We start from the raw sequence: 20079 nt of genomic DNA on the forward strand, positions 1-20079 counted from the left end.
AAAATCTATAACTTACCTCGGGACCATTAGGCGAGCCATGTAGTGACAATGCGGGACGCGTATTTATAAGGCCCCCATGCCCGAGCATACTATGCTATATATACCTTTCTTTGTTTATGTCATGCTCGTCACCTCATGTGTATAATGAGTTCATGGTAGACTGTGCAATAGGTTAATAAGTTTAAATAACCTAATAAGTTTAAATTGGGAAGACAATACAATTGATATATAATTTTAAGGTAAGGGTGTTAACAAACAGTTGAAGTGCAGTAAAAAATAATTTAATAAATAACTTTTAAACAAAACCTATGTTTCATGCACCGCGATTGAGAAAGGTTTTAGTGGAGGTGAGCTAAAAATAGGCTATGGACTATACTGCCGTCAGCCGGGGTCTCGGGCTCGATTCCCGCGGCGAGTCTAAGGGGCTGGTTGTGGATTATGGTTTGATTTTCCGGGAGGGCGCCAGGCTAGCTCGTGCTTCTAACCATTTGTGTGGGTCGATCTGCCCCAGCGTGCTTCCCTAGACTCTGTGGCTTGGATTTAATAATGTAATCTAGCTGCTAATGAAACATGATGGCACTCCCTATTCAGCATAGATGGCTGGTGCCTAACTACGCAACAGAAACACTCATTTGCACTCGTGAACGTGGGTTACACGTATTTATTGACGAACATGGATTGTACACGGCACTAGACTTGATTAGTTCTTTGGACAGAAATGGATACACGAAAATTACACGACACTATACTCTTGATTGTGTTACGAATATCTCTTCCTAGGGCAGTTCGTCGTAGGGGAGGTTTAGTGGTCACTTGGAGTTGGCCACGTCTGTATATTAAAGATAACAGGCGGTAAGCCTAATTCGCGTGTGCGAATTATTCACTGTTTGGACTTGTGTATGTTTGGACTTGTGATGTTTTTAAATTTGTGTAAATAGTTGGGACATTGAGATATTCCTTATATCAAGACTGTGTTTGAACTTCCCGCGCTACTGGCTGCGGTAGCGCCACTAGCTGGCAGTGCCGGCAACTAGTCAGTCTTTGTTATCGCGCCGCCGCGGTAAGTCGTTCCGTCAGGAAGATGGTGTTATCAGTCCACAGTCAAAACATTTGGTCCTCCGGGCCGGATCTTGCCGGCGTGTTTAGTCTCTCAAGAAATAGTTTCGTAGGTGTTTAGTTTACTTCGTCGGCGTGCGTCGATATGCATCGTTCAGTTCGAGTGTGGTCCGTTGACGTCTGAAGTGCATTGATCATATTTGTTTTGTACTCTGATGAAATTAACTTGCTCGTGTAAATGTATCAGACGTGAAGCACCCTATTGTTGTGTTTGTCACGGATTTGGAAATTATCGTATTTGTCCTGAGTGCGCCGCGCCGCGCCGTGACTTTAACCTCTCCTTTGTATTACGTCGCCGTCCTTTATCATTGTTCAGGGTCCGTGACCTTTCCCTTGTTCTCGTCTCCTTTGTCCATAGTGTCTCGTCGCTGCCTTTGTCCTTTAGTATCCTGTCGCTGCCTTTGTCCTTTAGTGTCCTGTCGCTGCCTTTGTCCTTTAGTGTCCTGTCGCTGCCTTTGTCCTTTAGTGCCCTGTCGCTGCCTTGTTCGCCGTATCCCGCAGTTGCCTTCGTCCGTTGCGTGATGTCACAGTTCTTTGTGCCAATGAATAAAGATTACGTGTTTTGACACAATAACAGTACATCATGGCAGACGTTCGGTCGGCGTTATTGCGCCTTAGACTTGCTGAAGACCGGGTTAAACTGACGTCGTCCGACCGAAGGCCACCCTAAAGCCCGACCTGCAACCACCAGTATTCACCCCCGCTAACGGAACGCGCCCCTAGCCATGGCCCACCCGAGTCAGGCGAGCCACCAACAACTAAGGTAGAACCCAGCCTCCCCCAAATAAACAGACTTCAATCAACCACGTTATAAAAACAAACACTAATTATTAAACTATATTACGTAGTAATTTAAAGTCGGTTGACGGAAGTGCGACGTAGGAGTGCCCGGGCACTCACGTGTGTAACTACAGCAATACGCGTGTGAGTGTTCCCCTGGCGGCCTTCTGCCTGAATCAATCAACCAGACCTTATGACATAATTATTCAAACCTTGTGTTGTGTCATTGACCCCACCAGAGCAATCTGACAAGAGACGAACAGTCGCTGGTGTGACGTAAAACATTCAAACATAATAATTCTTAAATATAATAACTTTCAATTCATAGAAGGGACAAATGACCTTAATTCAGCCTTTATAATTAATATAAGAATTTAGCATCATTAAATTCTCTTATTAACTTATCAGATCAGAAATTAACGTAATGAGGTCAACCCTGGCGCGAGGGCCACCGAGCCTCGGCCGGACGCCATGACATGACGCCAGTTCAACGCGACTCGTGGACCGGGGCGGACGCACGTCCCACGGAGAGACATCATCCTTTGTCCACACCGAGTTCACTTCTGGTAAATATAGTCATTCTTCAAACCCTTTTAATAATCTCTCCGTGTGTACCCGGTCCAGCTTTTCAGTCCAGGACCTAATCCAGCCGCATAAATATCACACCCCCCCCCCCTGCACCACACTTGGTCCGCGGGGTAGGTGCATTATTCGGTACGGGCCGACTCCCGAGGACAGAACTTTTGTTAATCTCAGTCGCTCCGGCGCTGACACTCCCCGTAAGGGAACTCTTGAGCGAATTTAGCTGCGGTCCGCGCTCCACTGCCGTGGACGCGAGCACCGCCTCAATACGCAGATTTACGGGATTGGCCGCCTCCAATCACCCTCATCCCTCGTTGAGCAGCCAGGCTCAGAAACGCCTAGGGACACGATAATACGCAATAATTAGTGACTTTGTAACATTTCTTTGTAACCTTGTGCAACGCACCCTCGTGTAACATTTTCTTTTGTAAACTTGTGCAACGCAACCTCGTGTAACATTTCGTTTGTAAACTTGTATAACGCAACCTCGTGTAACATTCCCTTTGTAAACTTGTGCTACGGTAATTCAGTAACTCTCAGACTCAGTTGCGTGTAATTGTGTAATTTGTATCTTGTAACGTCACCTTGACGCCGCCGTCAGTGCTCCCTCTGAGAGCACAGGCCGTTATGTGTCCTCAACACCTGATAAGTGCCGCGCCCCGAACGCGCCCGCGCGCGCAACGTAGTGCAGTGCCCCGAACGGCGTGACGTCAGTCACGGCCTCCTACGTGTGCAAAGCGCCCGGCCGGGTGTGGCACTGCGCAAGGGTATTGTTTATTCATGCATTCGATAATATAAACAGAAACTAATAAATCTAAAACCATCAATTATCAATGTTAATGTAATAATCATTTTATAAAGGGTTTTAATTCACAAAACTGGCCGAAGTCATCTTCCCGCGCTCCGCAGTTTTCCCGCGGAATTTCCCCCCTCCCTGGCCCCGGCGGCCAGGGAGGTTAGTCAGTCGCCATCCAGCACTCGCCCGGGCCGGCAGCCCACGCACGGGGAGCCTTCAACTTTCGCGCCAACATCTTGTAACTGCAATAGGTAATTATAGCCAAACCGTTTTTATATCAGCTCCCCGGTCGGCCCAAATCGGCCGTTAGCAACCTCGCGCGGTCTATTAATAACATGTGTATCCCATCAGGGATTTTTATATTTTACGTAAGCAATTAGGTGATCCTTCGTGGCACCTGCGCCTCACGCCATAACGTCCCACCTCGGGACATAGTTCTTTGCCCACGCAGGGCGGCACTGTGCCAAACGCGACCACAAACATTCGGACGAGTCATCAACTGGGACATGCCACGGCCACGTGTATGATATCGTACCAGATACCACCGTGTCCGTACCCAGCTTAACGTGGCCTTCGCCACCCCGCGGACTAGCCGCTTGTGCATATCCTCCTGTGCGGGACTAATCACAGTAATTTAGTGTAATGTGTTTTCATAAGTAAATTCGCGGGACCTGCCGTCCTTATAGTGTCATGTGTTTTCATAAGTAATTTGCGGGACCGATCGCTCACACACCTCACATCGCGTCCGAGTACTCTCGCAGAAGCCATAACAGGTTCATCGTGCGCGGAGCTTAGGTCGACGATGAAGCGGCCAGTTACGTGAACGTGTGGCGTGTAGACTGTGCTACGCAATAAAACTGCTACAAGTACGTGTGTGTTTCATTAATAAGGCGTCCTGGGAGGCCATAACAGCCCGGGGAGTCCTTTGTCGCCGCATCCCTGCCTGCAGACACGAGGCCAGGAACCCCACACTTGAGATTCAAAATTAACCCACCAGTTTAAATTTACGTATATTCAGATCAGGCAACGGGGACGGCGTCAACCTATTGTACGACGTGGCATGTAACCAGCAACGTTACACCAGAGCCACTGTCGACTGAATAAATGACGCACGTCATTTATTACCTCACTTCAGCGTACGCTTCTTTAAACCTGCTATTCCCAACCACCGCCGAGTAGGGAAATCCTCAAACCCACGCAACACCGCCGACGGTCCTAGTGGGCCACGCAGGGCAATCTACCCCACGACCTAACTACCGACTAGCACCAGAACTAGTCTGGCGCCCACCCGGACTCATTACATTTGCAACAGCCACTCCCGCTAGGAACCGCACCGGGACTCGAGCCCGAGACCCCGGACGACGGCAAAACGTGCGGCGGACCTTGCACACACTGCGGCGGGGGACCCGAATAAAAGGGGCCTATTTCTTGCAACGGCTCGTGATCTTGCTTCAGTGAAAACTGGTTTTGATGCAGACTATCTCTCTGTGGAGGCTGCAGCGGACCCAGCTACGGGTTTCGATCCTGAAGCCCATGTAGCTCGCATAATCTCATTTGAAAATTACTATTATTCAGCGATGGCCGCCGTGGAGTCCTTCACTATTGAAGAGAGGGCTAGAGACTTAAAGGAGCAAACAAAGAGTATTTCATCCGGGAATTCTCACGTTGCTCTACCAAAAATAGTGCTGCCACATTTCAATGGCAACCCTAGGGAGTGGATGAATTTTGCCAACCTGTTCACCAATCTTGTGACAACGAATGCCAACCAGTAGTATGTAAATGACGGAACTGGCACAGGCGTCAGGGTGTGGTGCCTGTGGTGCCGACCGCCATATTGGATTGTGACGTCACGGCGACCATCTTGGATGAGTGTAATGGGACATAGCGTAACGGGACAAGTTTGACCTTGACCTTTGACCATCAAAATTCGCCAAAATTGGGCAAAAATTGCCCAAAATTCCTCAAAATTTACATTTCTGTGGAAAAAAATTCCGCCAAAAATTCTCAAAAAATTCCACAAATTAAAAATTTCTCTTTTCGAGGGAAAAATTCCCGTTTCGAGGGAAAATTTCCCGTTTTTAGTCCTTAAAAATCCCAGCGGCTAGAAATGTCCATATAGAGGCTTAAGCATCCATGTCTACAGCCTCTGATAAGCCTCTGACGTCATCATGGAATATGTCATTTTGAATAAAGACGTCACCATTGCAATAATCGTTACAGCCGCCATCTTTAACTTTTTTATTTATTATCCAATTTTAACGGAAAAAAATTTAAAATTTATAAAAAAATTCAATTAATAAAAATTTAATAAAAAATATTTAAAAATCATACATTAACGACACGGAGATCGGAGTCCTCAGTTCGAACCCGACGAGTGCAAAAAAAAAAAAAATGACGACCGATCCTTCCCCCGTGGTGGGTGCTAGCAGACTGACTCCCACCACTTTTTTTCAAAGCATATATATCGTCACCTAGTATGACGTCATGTCCGCCATCTTGTCTTCGATGCTGGAAGCCATCATAATTGTATCGTCGGCTAGAGTGCGCTGACGCCATGTTAGTTTAATTCTTACCCGCTAGAGTGCAGTAAACATTTATTACCGAGGTGCCCCCGCCATCTTGAAATTTGACCGCCATCTTGAAAATCCGTAAATATTTAGCTAGAAATTCAAGAAAAGTTCCAAAATTCATTAAAAAAATCACTCATTAATTTACATATTGATTTGATCCGCTCCTTTCCTTGGTTCGATCCCTGGATGATACAAAACAACTTTAATTTTAAAAAAGTACCACTAATGTGTAAGGTTTGAGAAAATAAAAACACCACAAGTTCTTTTAAAAAAATTTTATTAAATAAATTCAATACACTACTACGAGTACAAAAAAACACTGACAAATTACCAAAGCCTTTTGGATTCCTCGATTCAAACAGTCTTCTTGTACGGACTAAGCCTTTTACATGACTTTAAATGTCTATCCGATCCGTTCATCACCGCAGCCAGAGACGGACTGAAGTTCATAGCACCTATATATAGTCTCATTAGCCGATACAACACATGAGTCAAATCAATAACCATGTTCATTATACTTCTCGGAGCATTTTTTATAATGACGATGTAAGCTGTCGAGACGTGAAATTAGTTTATTACATTTTATGCACTGAAATTGTATTCTTTGAACATTATAAGAACAACCGCTTCTTTCATGTCTGCGAGCATTTGAGGTGATAGTAAATAATGCACCACAGTATTTGCACTGATGCGAAGTACGCTCTTCATTAATTGAAGTATTCAATGCTGATGAAACTTCAGCTGATGGTGGAACAGCACATATCGAAGTCTCCTCCAGTGTAGTCAGAGACGTTGCCAACGGGATCTGCTCCAACATCGTCGGCGCCGACGTCATGGTTCCCGTAGTCGATGGTACATCCTCCATCGAGTACGACGTTAAAGTCGGTAAAGATGCCATCGAAGTCTCAAGAACAAGCAATTACACGTCTTATGCACCAGAAGAAACAAACTAGGTGATCCGTACACCGTCGACGGCAGTAACAAACTGAGCGTCCTGCTGTCTAGGACTCGTTTATATACATTAACCGGTTTTAATAATACGCTAGTCAAATCAAGAACATTTTACTAAAATACTAGAGTCAAAACAACATTAAAAAAATAGAAGCACCATAAAAAAAAAGTAAGCACACTTGGAAGCACCTTCAAAAAAGGAAAAACAATAGGAAGCACCGACTACGAAAAGGCAGCACATTTGGAAGCACCGACAACGAAAAGACAGCACATTTGGCAGCACCGACAACGAAAAGGCAGCACATTTGGAAGCACCGACTACTTAAAGGCAGCACATATGGAAGCACCGACTACGAAAAGGCAGCACATTTGGCAGCACCGACAACGAAAAGGCAGCACATTTGGAAGCACCGACAACGCAAAGGCAGCACATTTGGAAGCACCGACTACGAAAAGGCAGCACATTTGGAAGCACCGCCTACGAAAAGGCAGCACATTTGGAAGCACCGACTACGAAAAGGCAGCACATTTGGAAACACCGACAACGAAAAGACAGCACATTTGGCAGCACCGACAACGAAAAGGCAACACATTTGGAAGCACCGACTACGAAAAGGCAGCACATTTGGAAGCACCGACTACGAAAAGGCAGCACATTCGGAAACACCGACAACGAAAAGACAGCACATTTGGCAGCACCGACAACGAAAAGGCAGCACATTTGGAAGCACCGACTACGAAAAGGCAGCACATTTGGCAGCACCGACAACGAAAAGACAGCACATTTGGAAGCACCGACTACGAAAAGGCAGCACATTTGGAAGCACCGACAACGAAAAGGCAGCACATTTGGAAGCACCAACAACGAAAAGGCAGCACATTTGGAAGCACCGACAACGAAAAGGCAGCACATTTGGAAGCACCATCATCGAAAAGACAGCACATTTGGAAGCTCCATCAACTAAAAAAAGGCAACAAGGAAGCACAAGTTACGAGATCTAAGTCTTAGTTAGAAATCAGAATACAAGAAATAAAAACATTAAATTCTTATAATTTAAATTATTTATTTTATTGCTTTATATTATACAAATGCAAGTAAAACAAGCCATTATTGTATGTAGCCAGCATTCCTCAGTTCCTTGAGTATGAAGGATATTTCTTTGATGCACGAATAGTTTCCTGCACAAAGCGAACCATGTAGAAGTCTTAGCCGGTCAACCAATATGTTTGGATCTTTCCATGATGTGTAATCAATCTCTTCTACCACCATCTTCCTTGCACCTTTATAAATATTATGATCTCTGGTGTCTTCCGTTTTACCACTAACCTCAGGGTAACTTTCATGTTTGAGACGGTGATCATCACAAGCTTGATCAGATTTATTTAATATATCACGTCGTTTCCAGCGTTTCGGTCTCAGGACACCGCCACATTCTTCGATCTTGCCAGCTTTAGGTGCTTCATCATAGTCTATGTCTTTGTTAACAGCCTCAGAGTCACTGTAACAATCACCGTAGAAGGAATCGTCTTCACCCAATTTACCGTAATAATTCGATGTTGATGATGTTGAAGTGTCTTCATCGTCTTCATGCTTCCTTTTTAGGAGTCCATAATTTTTACAAAGTAGGAAAGATCTACTTGAATTCGGCTGGAATATATTCTCACTTTTCACGTTAAGGATTCTTCCATTGTCTTCATTCTTCCGTAAATCATCAACTTCCTTAAATTTAAGTTCTTTGTCGAGATCGGAAGAGCCAAGAAAATTATTGTCGTAATGCAGATCACTCTTCCTTAGGATGATAGATTCATCGTTGTCCTCTAGCTTGTACGCAGGCTTGGCGCTACCAGTTCTGCCATGTCTTTTTAGGCTCTCTCTCCGCGTAAACGACTTGCTACATCGAACACAACTTATCATATTGCGCAGTGGATTTTTAACACAGTGATTCTTCTCGTGTTGTCTTTTATTCTTTCTCAAGATAAAATCTTTACTGCAAAACTTACACCTATGTTCTTTCGATACAGCGTCAGATCCCAAATCAGAATTCATATTAGTTACTGAGACTAATGCCAGATACCAATTGAGTGTTTTAAATTAGATCCAATACTTAAATAGAAATTTTTTCATATTTCATCAGCGAGAATTAATATATCTCCTGCAAAAGTACTTTATAAATGTAGTTCTGCTTTTCAACAACAGATGTCGCCACATGTTGCTTGCAGGTAAATAATATTTAGTTATTTTATGCGGGATGCGGGATGCTCACTAAAGAAGGATGGCTTCGCTAGACTCCAAGGAAAAGGAAGTTCGTCTTGCATGTTGGTGCTCCACAGATGTCTCATGGCATAATATTAATTTGACTGAGTAATGATATGTGTTAATTCCACCTTATAAAAATATTGCAAGTTTTGATTTAGTAGCAGAAATTATCGAATTAAATGTAACTCCAAATAAAATGACATGTCTCATTAGACAAAAAAAATCCACGCAGAGAGCGGTTTCTCAGAATAGTCAGAAACACTTGAAGAAACCACAGGAATGATTGCAAGAACACGGGAAAAACCATCAAAATACTGACAAGAATAATGAGGAGCACACAGAGAAAACCATCAAAATATTGACAAAAATATTCAGGAGCACACGGAGAAAACCACCATAATATTGACAAGAATAATCGGAAGCACACGGAGAAAACCGCCACAAGTTTTCTTTGTTATCATAAAATTACAGAAAAAAATTAAAAATAAAAAAACACAACAAATTCAAAAACTGATTCTGGCTTGGACTAGAACTCTATCTTTGCTCAACAATGAGAAGTTCACAAGCTAGCATAATCAGTTTTTGAATTTGTTGTGTTTTTTTATTTTTAATTTTTTTCTGTAATTTTATGATAACAAAGAAAACTTGTGGCGGTTTTCTCCGTGTGCTTCCGATTATTCTTGTCAATATTATGGTGGTTTTCTCCGTGTGCTCCTGAATATTCTTGTCAATATTTTGATGGTTTTCTCTGTGTGCTTCTCATTATTCTTGTCAGTATTTTGATGGTTTTTCCCGTGTTCTTGCAATCATTCCTGTGGTTTCTTCAAGTGTTTCTGACTATTCTGAGAAACCGCTCTCTGCATGGATTTTTTTTGTCTAATAATACATGTCATTTTATTTGGAGTTACATTTAATTCGATAATTTCTGCTACTAAATCAAAACTTGCAATATTTTTATAAGGTGGAATTAACACATATCATTACTCAGTCAAATTAATATTATGCCATGAGACATCTGTGGAGCACCAACATGCAAGACGAACTTCCTTTTCCTTGGAGTCTAGCGAAGCCATCCTTCTTTTGCGATCGTTAGTGAGCATCCCGCATCCCGCATAAAATAACTAAATATTATTTACCTGCAAGCAACATGTGGCGACATCTGTTGTTGAAAAGCAGAACTACATGTATAAAGTACTTTTGCAGGAGATATATTAATTCTCGCTGATGAAATATGAAAAAATTTCTATTTAAGTATTGGATCTAATTTAAAACACTCAATTGGTATCTGGCATTAGTCTCAGTAACTAATATGAATTCTGATTTGGGATCTGACGCTGTATCGAAAGAACATAGGTGATTGTTACAGTGACACCACAGGCACCACACCCTGACGCCTGTGCCAGTTCCGTCATTTACATACTACTCCAACCTTACTGAGGTTGAGAGACTAGTGTACCTCAAAACCGCACTAAGTGATGAGCCACTTCAGTTGATTCAGTCGTTGACAATCACAGACGTGAATTTTAAAGTAGCCTGGAAATTACTCACTGATCGGTATGACAACATACGCTTAATCATATCTATTCATGTTGAAGCCCTTCTGCAGGCACCTTTTGCATCTGCTGATGCACCAGCATCACTTTGACATCTTTTAACAGTTATCACGGAAAATGTGGCAGCATTGGCCGCACTTGATGTCCCAGTCAGTCAGTGGGATTTAATATTGCTTCCTATTCTCTGCAAGAGATTAGATGTGGTACTTCAAACCCAGTGGGAAATGACACTCACCGGTCAAGACCTACCATCCTTGGCCAAGTTCACAGAATACCTGGAAAAGCACTGTCGTGCTCAAGAGGCTGTGATATCATCCAGGGGAAAGGTACCCACAACACAGATCACTCGGCAGAAAAATTTCCCCTCTTTTGCACCTGTTCGTAAGTCTGTTCTGCCTAAATACCAAAGTGCAAATACCTTCCTTCTGAGGCTGTTGACAAAGACATAGACTATGATGAAGCACCTAAAGCTGCCAAGATCGAAGAATGTGGCGGTGTCCTGAGACCGAAACGCTGGAAACGACGTGATATATTAAATAAATCTGATCAAGCTTGTGATGATCACCGTCTCAAACATGAAAGTTACCCTGAGGTTAGTGGTAAAACGGAAGACACCAGAGATCATAATATTTATAAAGGTGCAAGGAAGATGGTGGTAGAAGAGATTGATTACACATCATGGAAAGATCCAAACATATTGGTTGACCGGCTAAGACTTCTACATGGTTCGCTTTGTGCAGGAAACTATTCGTGCATCAAAGAAATATCCTTCATACTCAAGGAACTGAGGAATGCTGGCTACATACAATAATGGCTTGTTTTACTTGCATTTGTATAATATAAAGCAATAAAATAAATAATTTAAATTATAAGAATTTAATGTTTTTATTTCTTGTATTCTGATTTCTAACTAAGACTTAGATCTCGTAACTTGTGCTTCCTTGTTGCCTTTTTTTAGTTGATGGAGCTTCCAAATGTGCTGTCTTTTCGATGATGGTGCTTCCAAATGTGCTGCCTTTTCGTTGTCGGTGCTTCCAAATGTGCTGCCTTTTCGTTGTCGGTGCTTCCAAATGTGCTGCCTTTTCGTTGTCGGTGCTTCCAAATGTGCTGCCTTTTCGTAGTCGGTGCTTCCAAATGTGCTGTCTTTTCGTTGTCGGTGCTGCCAAATGTGCTGCCTTTTCGTAGTCGGTGCTTCCAAATGTGCTGCCTTTTCGTTGTCGGTGCTGCCAAATGTGCTGTCTTTTCGTTGTCGGTGTTTCCGAATGTGCTGCCTTTTCGTAGTCGGTGCTTCCAAATGTGCTGCCTTTTCGTAGTCGGTGCTTCCAAATGTGTTGCCTTTTCGTTGTCGGTGCTGCCAAATGTGCTGTCTTTTCGTTGTCGGTGTTTCCAAATGTGCTGCCTTTTCGTAGTCGGTGCTTCCAAATGTGCTGCCTTTTCGTAGGCGGTGCTTCCAAATGTGCTGCCTTTTCGTAGTCGGTGCTTCCAAATGTGCTGCCTTTGCGTTGTCGGTGCTTCCAAATGTGCTGCCTTTTCGTTGTCGGTGCTGCCAAATGTGCTGCCTTTTCGTAGTCGGTGCTTCCATATGTGCTCCCTTTAAGTAGTCGGTGCTTCCAAATGTGCTGCCTTTTCGTTGTCGGTGCTGCCAAATGTGCTGTCTTTTCGTTGTCGGTGCTTCCAAATGTGCTGCCTTTTCGTAGTCGGTGCTTCCTATTGTTTTTCCTTTTTTGAAGGTGCTTCCAAGTGTGCTTACTTTTTTTTTATGGTGCTTCTATTTTTTTAATGTTGTTTTGACTCTAGTATTTTAGTAAAATGTTCTTGATTTGACTAGCGTATTATTAAAACCGGTTAATGTATATAAACGAGTCCTAGACAGCAGGACGCTCAGTTTGTTACTGCCGTCGACGGTGTACGGATCACCTAGTTTGTTTCTTCTGGTGCATAAGACGTGTAATTGCTTGTTCTTGAGACTTCGATGGCATCTTTACCGACTTTAACGTCGTACTCGATGGAGGATGTACCATCGACTACGGGAACCATGACGTCGGCGCCGACGATGTTGGAGCAGATCCCGTTGGCAACGTCTCTGACTACACTGGAGGAGACTTCGATATGTGCTGTTCCACCATCAGCTGAAGTTTCATCAGCATTGAATACTTCAATTAATGAAGAGCGTACTTCGCATCAGTGCAAATACTGTGGTGCATTATTTACTATCACCTCAAATGCTCGCAGACATGAAAGAAGCGGTTGTTCTTATAATGTTCAAAGAATACAATTTCAGTGCATAAAATGTAATAAACTAATTTCACGTCTCGACAGCTTACATCGTCATTATAAAAAATGCTCCGAGAAGTATAATGAACATGGTTATTGATTTGACTCATGTGTTGTATCGGCTAATGAGACTATATATAGGTGCTATGAACTTCAGTCCGTCTCTGGCTGCGGTGATGAACGGATCGGATAGACATTTAAAGCCATGTAAAAGGCTTAGTCCGTACAAGAAGACTGTTTGAATCGAGGAATCCAAAAGGCTTTGGTAATTTGTCAGTGTTTTTTTGTACTTTTAGTAGTGTATTGAATTTATTTAATAAATTTTTTTTAAAAGAACTTGTGGTGTTTTTATTTTCTCAAACCTTACACATTAGTGGTACTTTTTTAAAATTAAAGTTGTTTTGTATCATCCAGGGATCGAACCAAGGAAAGGAGCGGATCAAATCAATATGTAAATTAATGAGTGATTTTTTTAATGAATTTTGGAACTTTTCCCGAATTTCTAGCTAAATATTTACGGATTTTCAAGATGGCGGTCAAATTTCAAGATGGCGGGGGCACCTCGGTAATAAATGTTTACTGCACTCTAGCGGGTAAGAATTAAACTAACATGGCGTCAGCGCACTCTAGCCGACGATACAATTATGATGGCTTCCAGCATCGAAGACAAGATGGCGGACATGACGTCATACTAGGTGACGATATATATGCTTTGAAAAAAAGTGGTGGGAGTCAGTCTGCTAGCACCCACCACGGGGGAAGGATCGGTCGTCATTTTTATTTATTTTTTTTTGCACTCGTCGGGTTCGAACTGAGGACTCCGAGCTCCGTGTCGTTAATGTATGATTTTTAAATATTTTTTATTAAATTTTTATTAATTGAATTTTTTTATAAATTTTAAATTTTTTTCCGTTAAAATCGGATAATAAATAAAAAAGTTAAAGATGGCGGCTGTAACGATTATTGCAATGGTGACGTCTTTATTCAAAATGACATATTCCATGATGACGTCAGAGGCTTATCAGAGGCTGTAGACATGGATGCTTAAGCCTCTATATGGACATTTCTAGCCGCTGGGATTTTTAAGGACTAAAAACGGGAAATTTTCCCTCGAAACGGGAATTTTTCCCTCGAAAAGAGAAATTTTTAATTTGTGGAATTTTTTGAGAATTTTTGGCGGAATTTTTTTCCACAGAAATGTAAATTTTGAGGAATTTTGGGCAATTTTTGCCCAATTTTGGCGAATTTTGAGGGTCAAAGGTCAAGGTCAAACTTGTCCCGTTACGCTATGTCCCGTTACACTCATCCAAGATGGTCGCCGTGACGTCACAATCCAATATGGCGGTTGGCACCACAGGCACCACACCCTGACGCCTGTGCCAGTTCCGTCATTTACATACTACTCCAACCTTACTGAGGTTGAGAGACTAGTGTACCTCAAAACCGCACTAAGTGATGAGCCACTTCAGTTGATTCAGTCGTTGACAATCACAGACGTGAATTTTAAAGTAGCCTGGAAATTACTCACTGATCGGTATGACAACAAACGCTTAATCATATCTATTCATGTTGAAGCCCTTCTGCAGGCACCTTTTGCATCTGCTGATGCACCAGCATCACTTCGACATCTTTTAACAGTTATCACGGAAAATGTGGCAGCATTGGCCGCACTTGATGTCCCAGTCAGTCAGTGGGATTTAATATTGCTTCCTATTCTCTGCAAGAGATTAGATGTGGTACTTCAAACCCAGTGGGAAATGACACTCACCGGTCAAGACCTACCATCCTTGGCCAAGTTCACAGAATACCTGGAAAAGCACTGTCGTGCTCAAGAGGCTGTGATATCATCCAGGGGAAAGGTACCCACAACACAGATCACTCGGCAGAAAAATTTCCCCTCTTTTGCACCTGTTCGTAAGTCTGTTCTGCCTAAATACCAAAGTGCAAATACCTTCCTTGCCAAATCAGAGACACACTCCTGCCAAATGTGCAGCAGTGCTCACTCATTGTTTAAGTGCTCTAAATTCAATCAGCTTAGCCCAACAGAGAGATACTCTGTAGTCAGACAACACAGACTATGTTTGAACTGCCTTAGATCATCACATCAAGCAAAAAACTGCCACGTGGGTTCATCTTGTCGCCATTGTGGTTCGCGTCATCATTCACTTTTACATTTTGAGGACGAAACTTGTGAGGATGAACAAGGTGATGCTGCTCCCGACTCTGCAGAGGGACAGTCGACTGTACACAATGTAAATCCAACCTCAACATTATCCACTGTCACCTCTTGTAGTGCTGTGCACTCAGTGTCAACAGTCCTGTTGTCGACAGCCCAGGTTCAGATTCATGATGTGCGTGGAAACCCACATACGTTTCGGGCCCTGCTAGACTCTGCCAGCCAGGCCAGTTTTATCAGTAAAAGATTTTTCAGTGTTTGAGTCTGCCTCGCAAAAATGCTCACCTACCTATAGAGGGTTTATCCAATACACCAGTGAATGTTGCCAAGTCTTACACTTCTTTGGTAATTAGTCCAGTTGGTGAAGACAGTCCTCGGTTTGCTCTCGATGCCTTCATCCTTCCACGTATTGCTAATAGCTTGCCCAGTGTTCAGTTGCCTTCTGACACTCGTCAGTCTGTTGTTCACCTCAAGCTAGCGGATCCCTCATTTGATATCCCTGGTTCTGTAGATTTGCTTCTTGGAGCCGACTTGTTTCCACAATTATTGACTGGTGGTAAGTTAGAAGGCTCTCCCATGGCCCTCAACTCAGTACTGGGATGGGTCCTTATGGGAAAAGTGGAGACAGCATCTTGTAGAACTGCAACCTTTGTCACATCCATGGTGACCACCATTTCCCCCTTGGAGGAAGTAATGAAAAGGTTTTGGGAGCTGGAGGAATTTCCACACACACACTACCTCTCCCAAGATGACACTGTATGTGAAGAACTGTTCAAGAAAACACATTGTAGAAGTGCTGAGGGGCGGTATAGTGTTGCCCTGCCGTTCAGGAATCCTGAACCCGAATTGGGAACCTCTCGATCCCTTGCATTGAGCAGGTTTGAGCGTTTGGAGAGGCGACTGAGTGACAATGTTCCACTTCATGGAATGTATTCAGATTTCATGAAGGATTATTTGATGGCAGGCCACATGGAAAAGATTCCAAAGTCACAGATTGATTGCTCTACTTCCTTTTACATTCCTCATCACTGCATAATCAAGCCAGACAGTTCAACCACCAAACTTCGTGTAGTCTTCGATGCGTCAGCCAAAGGTTCAACTGCAGTATCTCTCAATGATGAACTGTTCACGGGACCCAAGCTGCAGCAAGACATTGTTAAGGTACTAAGTAACTTCCGCCTTCACCCAGTGGTGTTTACCGCTGACATAAAGCAAATATACAGGCAGATAGGTGTGCACAGAGAGCATCAAGATTTTCAACGAATTGTGTGGCGGTTCAATAAATCGGAATCAGTTGAAGATTATCGACTGAAAACCGTGACGTATGGAGTGTCCTCAGCACCTTACTTAGCAATTCGCACCCTGCATCAACTTGCTGCTGATGAGCGGGAACAGTTTCCTACTGCTTCAAGGACACTCTTGTCAGATATCTATGTGGATGATGTTGTGACGGGAGCTGACTCAGTAGATGCAGCCTTGGAACTTCAGCGAGAACTGATGACACTTCTCTATAAAGGTGGGTTCATGTTACGCAAATTCATGAGTAATAATCCTGTGCTCCTGGAGTGGCTCCCTCCCGATGCTGTTCAACTGCCAAGGCCATTCTCCATGGACCAAGACAGTAAAGTAATAGTAAAGGTACTTGGGCTGCAATGGAACCCACTCTCGGACACCTACTCGTACAATGTCCAGGCTAGCTCTGAATCACCAACTAAACGTTCTATCTTGTCTAATTTGGCTCGCGTATTTGATCCTCTTGGTTTCCTGACACCATTGTCCATGTTCGCGAAGAGCCTCATCCAGGAATTATGGCTGAAGAAACTGGATTGGGATACAGTTCCACCGCCTGAGATTGTAAGAGTGTGGGAATGTTTCAGTAAAGACTTGCCACACTTGTCGTCCCTTACAGTTCCCAGACATGTCAAAGGCTGTTCAGATTGCTCGTATGAACTTCATGGATTCTGTGACAGCTCTGAGAAGGGTTATGCAGCTGTTGTGTACCTGCGTGTGAGTTGTAAAGATGATGTGAAAGTACATCTCTTGGTTGCGAAGTCAAAGGTCGCACCTGTCAAGGTAGTTTCATTGCCTCGTTTAGAGTTATGTGGTGCTTTAGTGTTGGCTCGGTTGCTGCAGCATACTCTGGCAATTTACAAACACCATATTAAGCTTCAGTCCATAACTGCATGGACTGACTCTCAAGTTGTTCTGGCATGGGTCAATACTGCGCCACATCAGTTGAAGACTTTTGTGGCAAACAGAGTAAGCGAAATTCAAGACTGCACTGAAACCTCCTGGTGGCGACATGTACGTTCCGAAGACAACACAGCAGACTGTGCCTCTCGAGGCTTGCTTCCTGTAGACTTGCTGAACCACTCGTTGTGGTGGTGTGGTCCACAGTGGCTAAGACATCAACCCTCTCAGTGGCCTGTCCAAATAGCATTTGATGACATGGCACCTGATTCAGTGGTGCTAGAGAAAAGGAACCTCACTCTCATCAGTGTTGTAACACCTCATCAGTGTGATCAACTGCTGGAACGATGTAGTCGTCTGTCAAGACTGCTTCATGTAACGTGCTACATGTTGCGATTCATTCACAACTGCCGTGCCAAGCAGGCGAAGTTAGTAGGTCAGATTGGTACTCATGAGATAAAAGGGGCAATGATGTTTTGGGTCAAACGAGTGCAAGCTATTGTTTTTGAGGGTGATATTACAGCTCTAAAAAATGATAAGTGTACATCCCAACAGCTTCGTAAACTGGTCCCATTCCTCGATCCCTCTGGAACAGTCAGGGTGGGCGGTCGATTGCCTCAGTCTAGTTTTCCCTTTGAGCACAAACATCCCATTCTGTTGCCAAAAACTCATCGATTCACAGATCTCATCATTAGTCATTACCACGAACTTAACCAGCACCCTGGACTACAAACTCTGCAAGGCATTCTCAGAGAAACCTTCTGGATCATCGCAGACAAGCAAGCAATACGTCGTCGTTTAGGTCGTTGCCTTAAATGTTTCAAGGCTAGACCCTCTACTCAAGCCCCATTAATGGGTGATCTCCCAGCCATGAGAGTTCAACAGGTGAAGCCCTTTTCCAAGGCAGGAGTGGACTATGCTGGTCCCTTCACCATAAAAATGGCACGTATTCGTCGACCTACCCTATTAAAGGCCTACATGTGCATCTTTGTATGCTGTACAACTAAGGCAGTGCATGTGGAACTGGCATCAGATCTGTCCACTGAAGTTTTCATTGGAGCTTACAAACGCTTTCTTGCTCGCCGGGGCCGATCATCAGACATTTATAGTGACTGTGGGACAAATTTTGTCGGAGCTCGCAATCATTTGCAAGAATTACAGCAGCTGTTGTCGTCATCAGAACACCAGAAAGGTGTTACAGAATCTCTGCAGCCACTTGGAGTGACATGGCATTTCAACCCCCCGTCTGCCCCGCACTTTGGTGGGCTATGGGAGGCAGGGGTGAAGTCCTTCAAGACACACCTCAGGCGAGTTATTGGCGAGCAGGTACTGACGTACGAGGAACTGTACACGGCCTTGGTGCAAGTGGAAGCGATCCTAAATTCAAGACCACTATGCCCACTGAGTTCAGATCCAAATGATCTGAAGGCTCTCACTCCAGGTCATTTTCTAACCCTTGAACCCTTGGTCGCGCTGCCTGAACCCACCTTGGAAGCCATCCCCATTGGCCGTCTGCAGCGTTTTCAACTGGTGGAACGTCTGCACCAAGACTTTTGGAAGCGTTGGCACCAAGACTACCTCCACACGCTGCAGCAGCGTGGCAAGTGGTCTCGACAAGACAGACCTATGGTACCAGATCAACTAGTGCTGCTCAAGGATGACAGGATCCCCCCCTTGCAGTGGCGTTTAGGACGCATAATTCAACTGCATCCAGGAAATGACAATATTCCTCGTGTTGCGACTGTCCGCACCTCTAATGGGATGGTCAAGCGTCCTGCTGTAAAACTTTGCCCCCTACCAGTTGAATTTTGAAAACAGTGTTTCAAGGTGGGCGGTTATGTTTGGACTTGTGTATGTTTGAACTTGTGATGTTTTTAAATTTGTGTAAATAGTTGGGACTTTGAGATATTCCTTATATCAAGACTGTGTTTGAACTTCCCGCGCTACTGGCTGCGGTAGCGCCACTAGCTGGCAGTGCCGGCAACTAGTCAGTCTTTGTTATCGCGCCGCCGCGGTAAGTCGTTCCGTCAGGAAGATGGTGTTATCAGTCCACAGTCAAAACATTCACATTAAATTAATCCCGAGGGGATGTGGTTGAGGCCGGCAGACATTTGCTCGGCTGCGTTAACTAAAGCTCTGTCTCCTGGAGCCGGCCATGTCCGGATAATGGCTGTCCTTAAGGCGGCACTGTGGCCCGTGGCTTTAAGGCAGAAAGTGACAACGGCCGGGTTAATCCCTGCACCGTAAAAACCGACCCGGGGTCGCGTGGGGAGTTGATGTTAAAGAAGGTTTGAGACATGACTATAATTACCAGTGTGAAGAATCATAGAATTGCAAGTTGAAGGCTCCCCACAGAACGAACACTTTCGCCCCGGGCCGCGAGCTGATCAGAACTGCCGGAGGGGGCTGCTGTGCGGGGGGAACAGTTCCGCCGCGCGCCAAGTCATGAGTCAAGAAAGAGATTACTGTTATTCAGTTTAATATTTGATAACTTACTCACTAAATGTACATGACCCTTGTGTGATTAATTATTCAGGTGATGATTTCATTTCTAAACATTGACTTAAGTTTTAATTGCTAACATTGAAACTTTATTATTTGAAAAAAATGAGTCAAAAGAAAGACTCGCAATTAAATGCTAAAAACCACTGGTTCTGTTTATGTCTGTGGTTTGTTCTGGATGTTGCTTCAGAACTTTACCTTACACTTAATTTAAGCCCTTGGGTTGTGGTGAAACTAAAGGGCATTCGTTAATTACTGTGCCCTGAGGGGGCTTGCACTCGTGTGCTACAACGCACTTTTCGAATTACGTGTTGATTAAATGGGATTGTTTT

The sequence above is a fragment of the Bacillus rossius genome, chromosome 7, assembly GCF_032445375.1.
Source record: "Bacillus rossius redtenbacheri isolate Brsri chromosome 7, Brsri_v3, whole genome shotgun sequence".
Lineage (NCBI taxonomy): Eukaryota > Metazoa > Arthropoda > Insecta > Phasmatodea > Bacillidae > Bacillus > Bacillus rossius.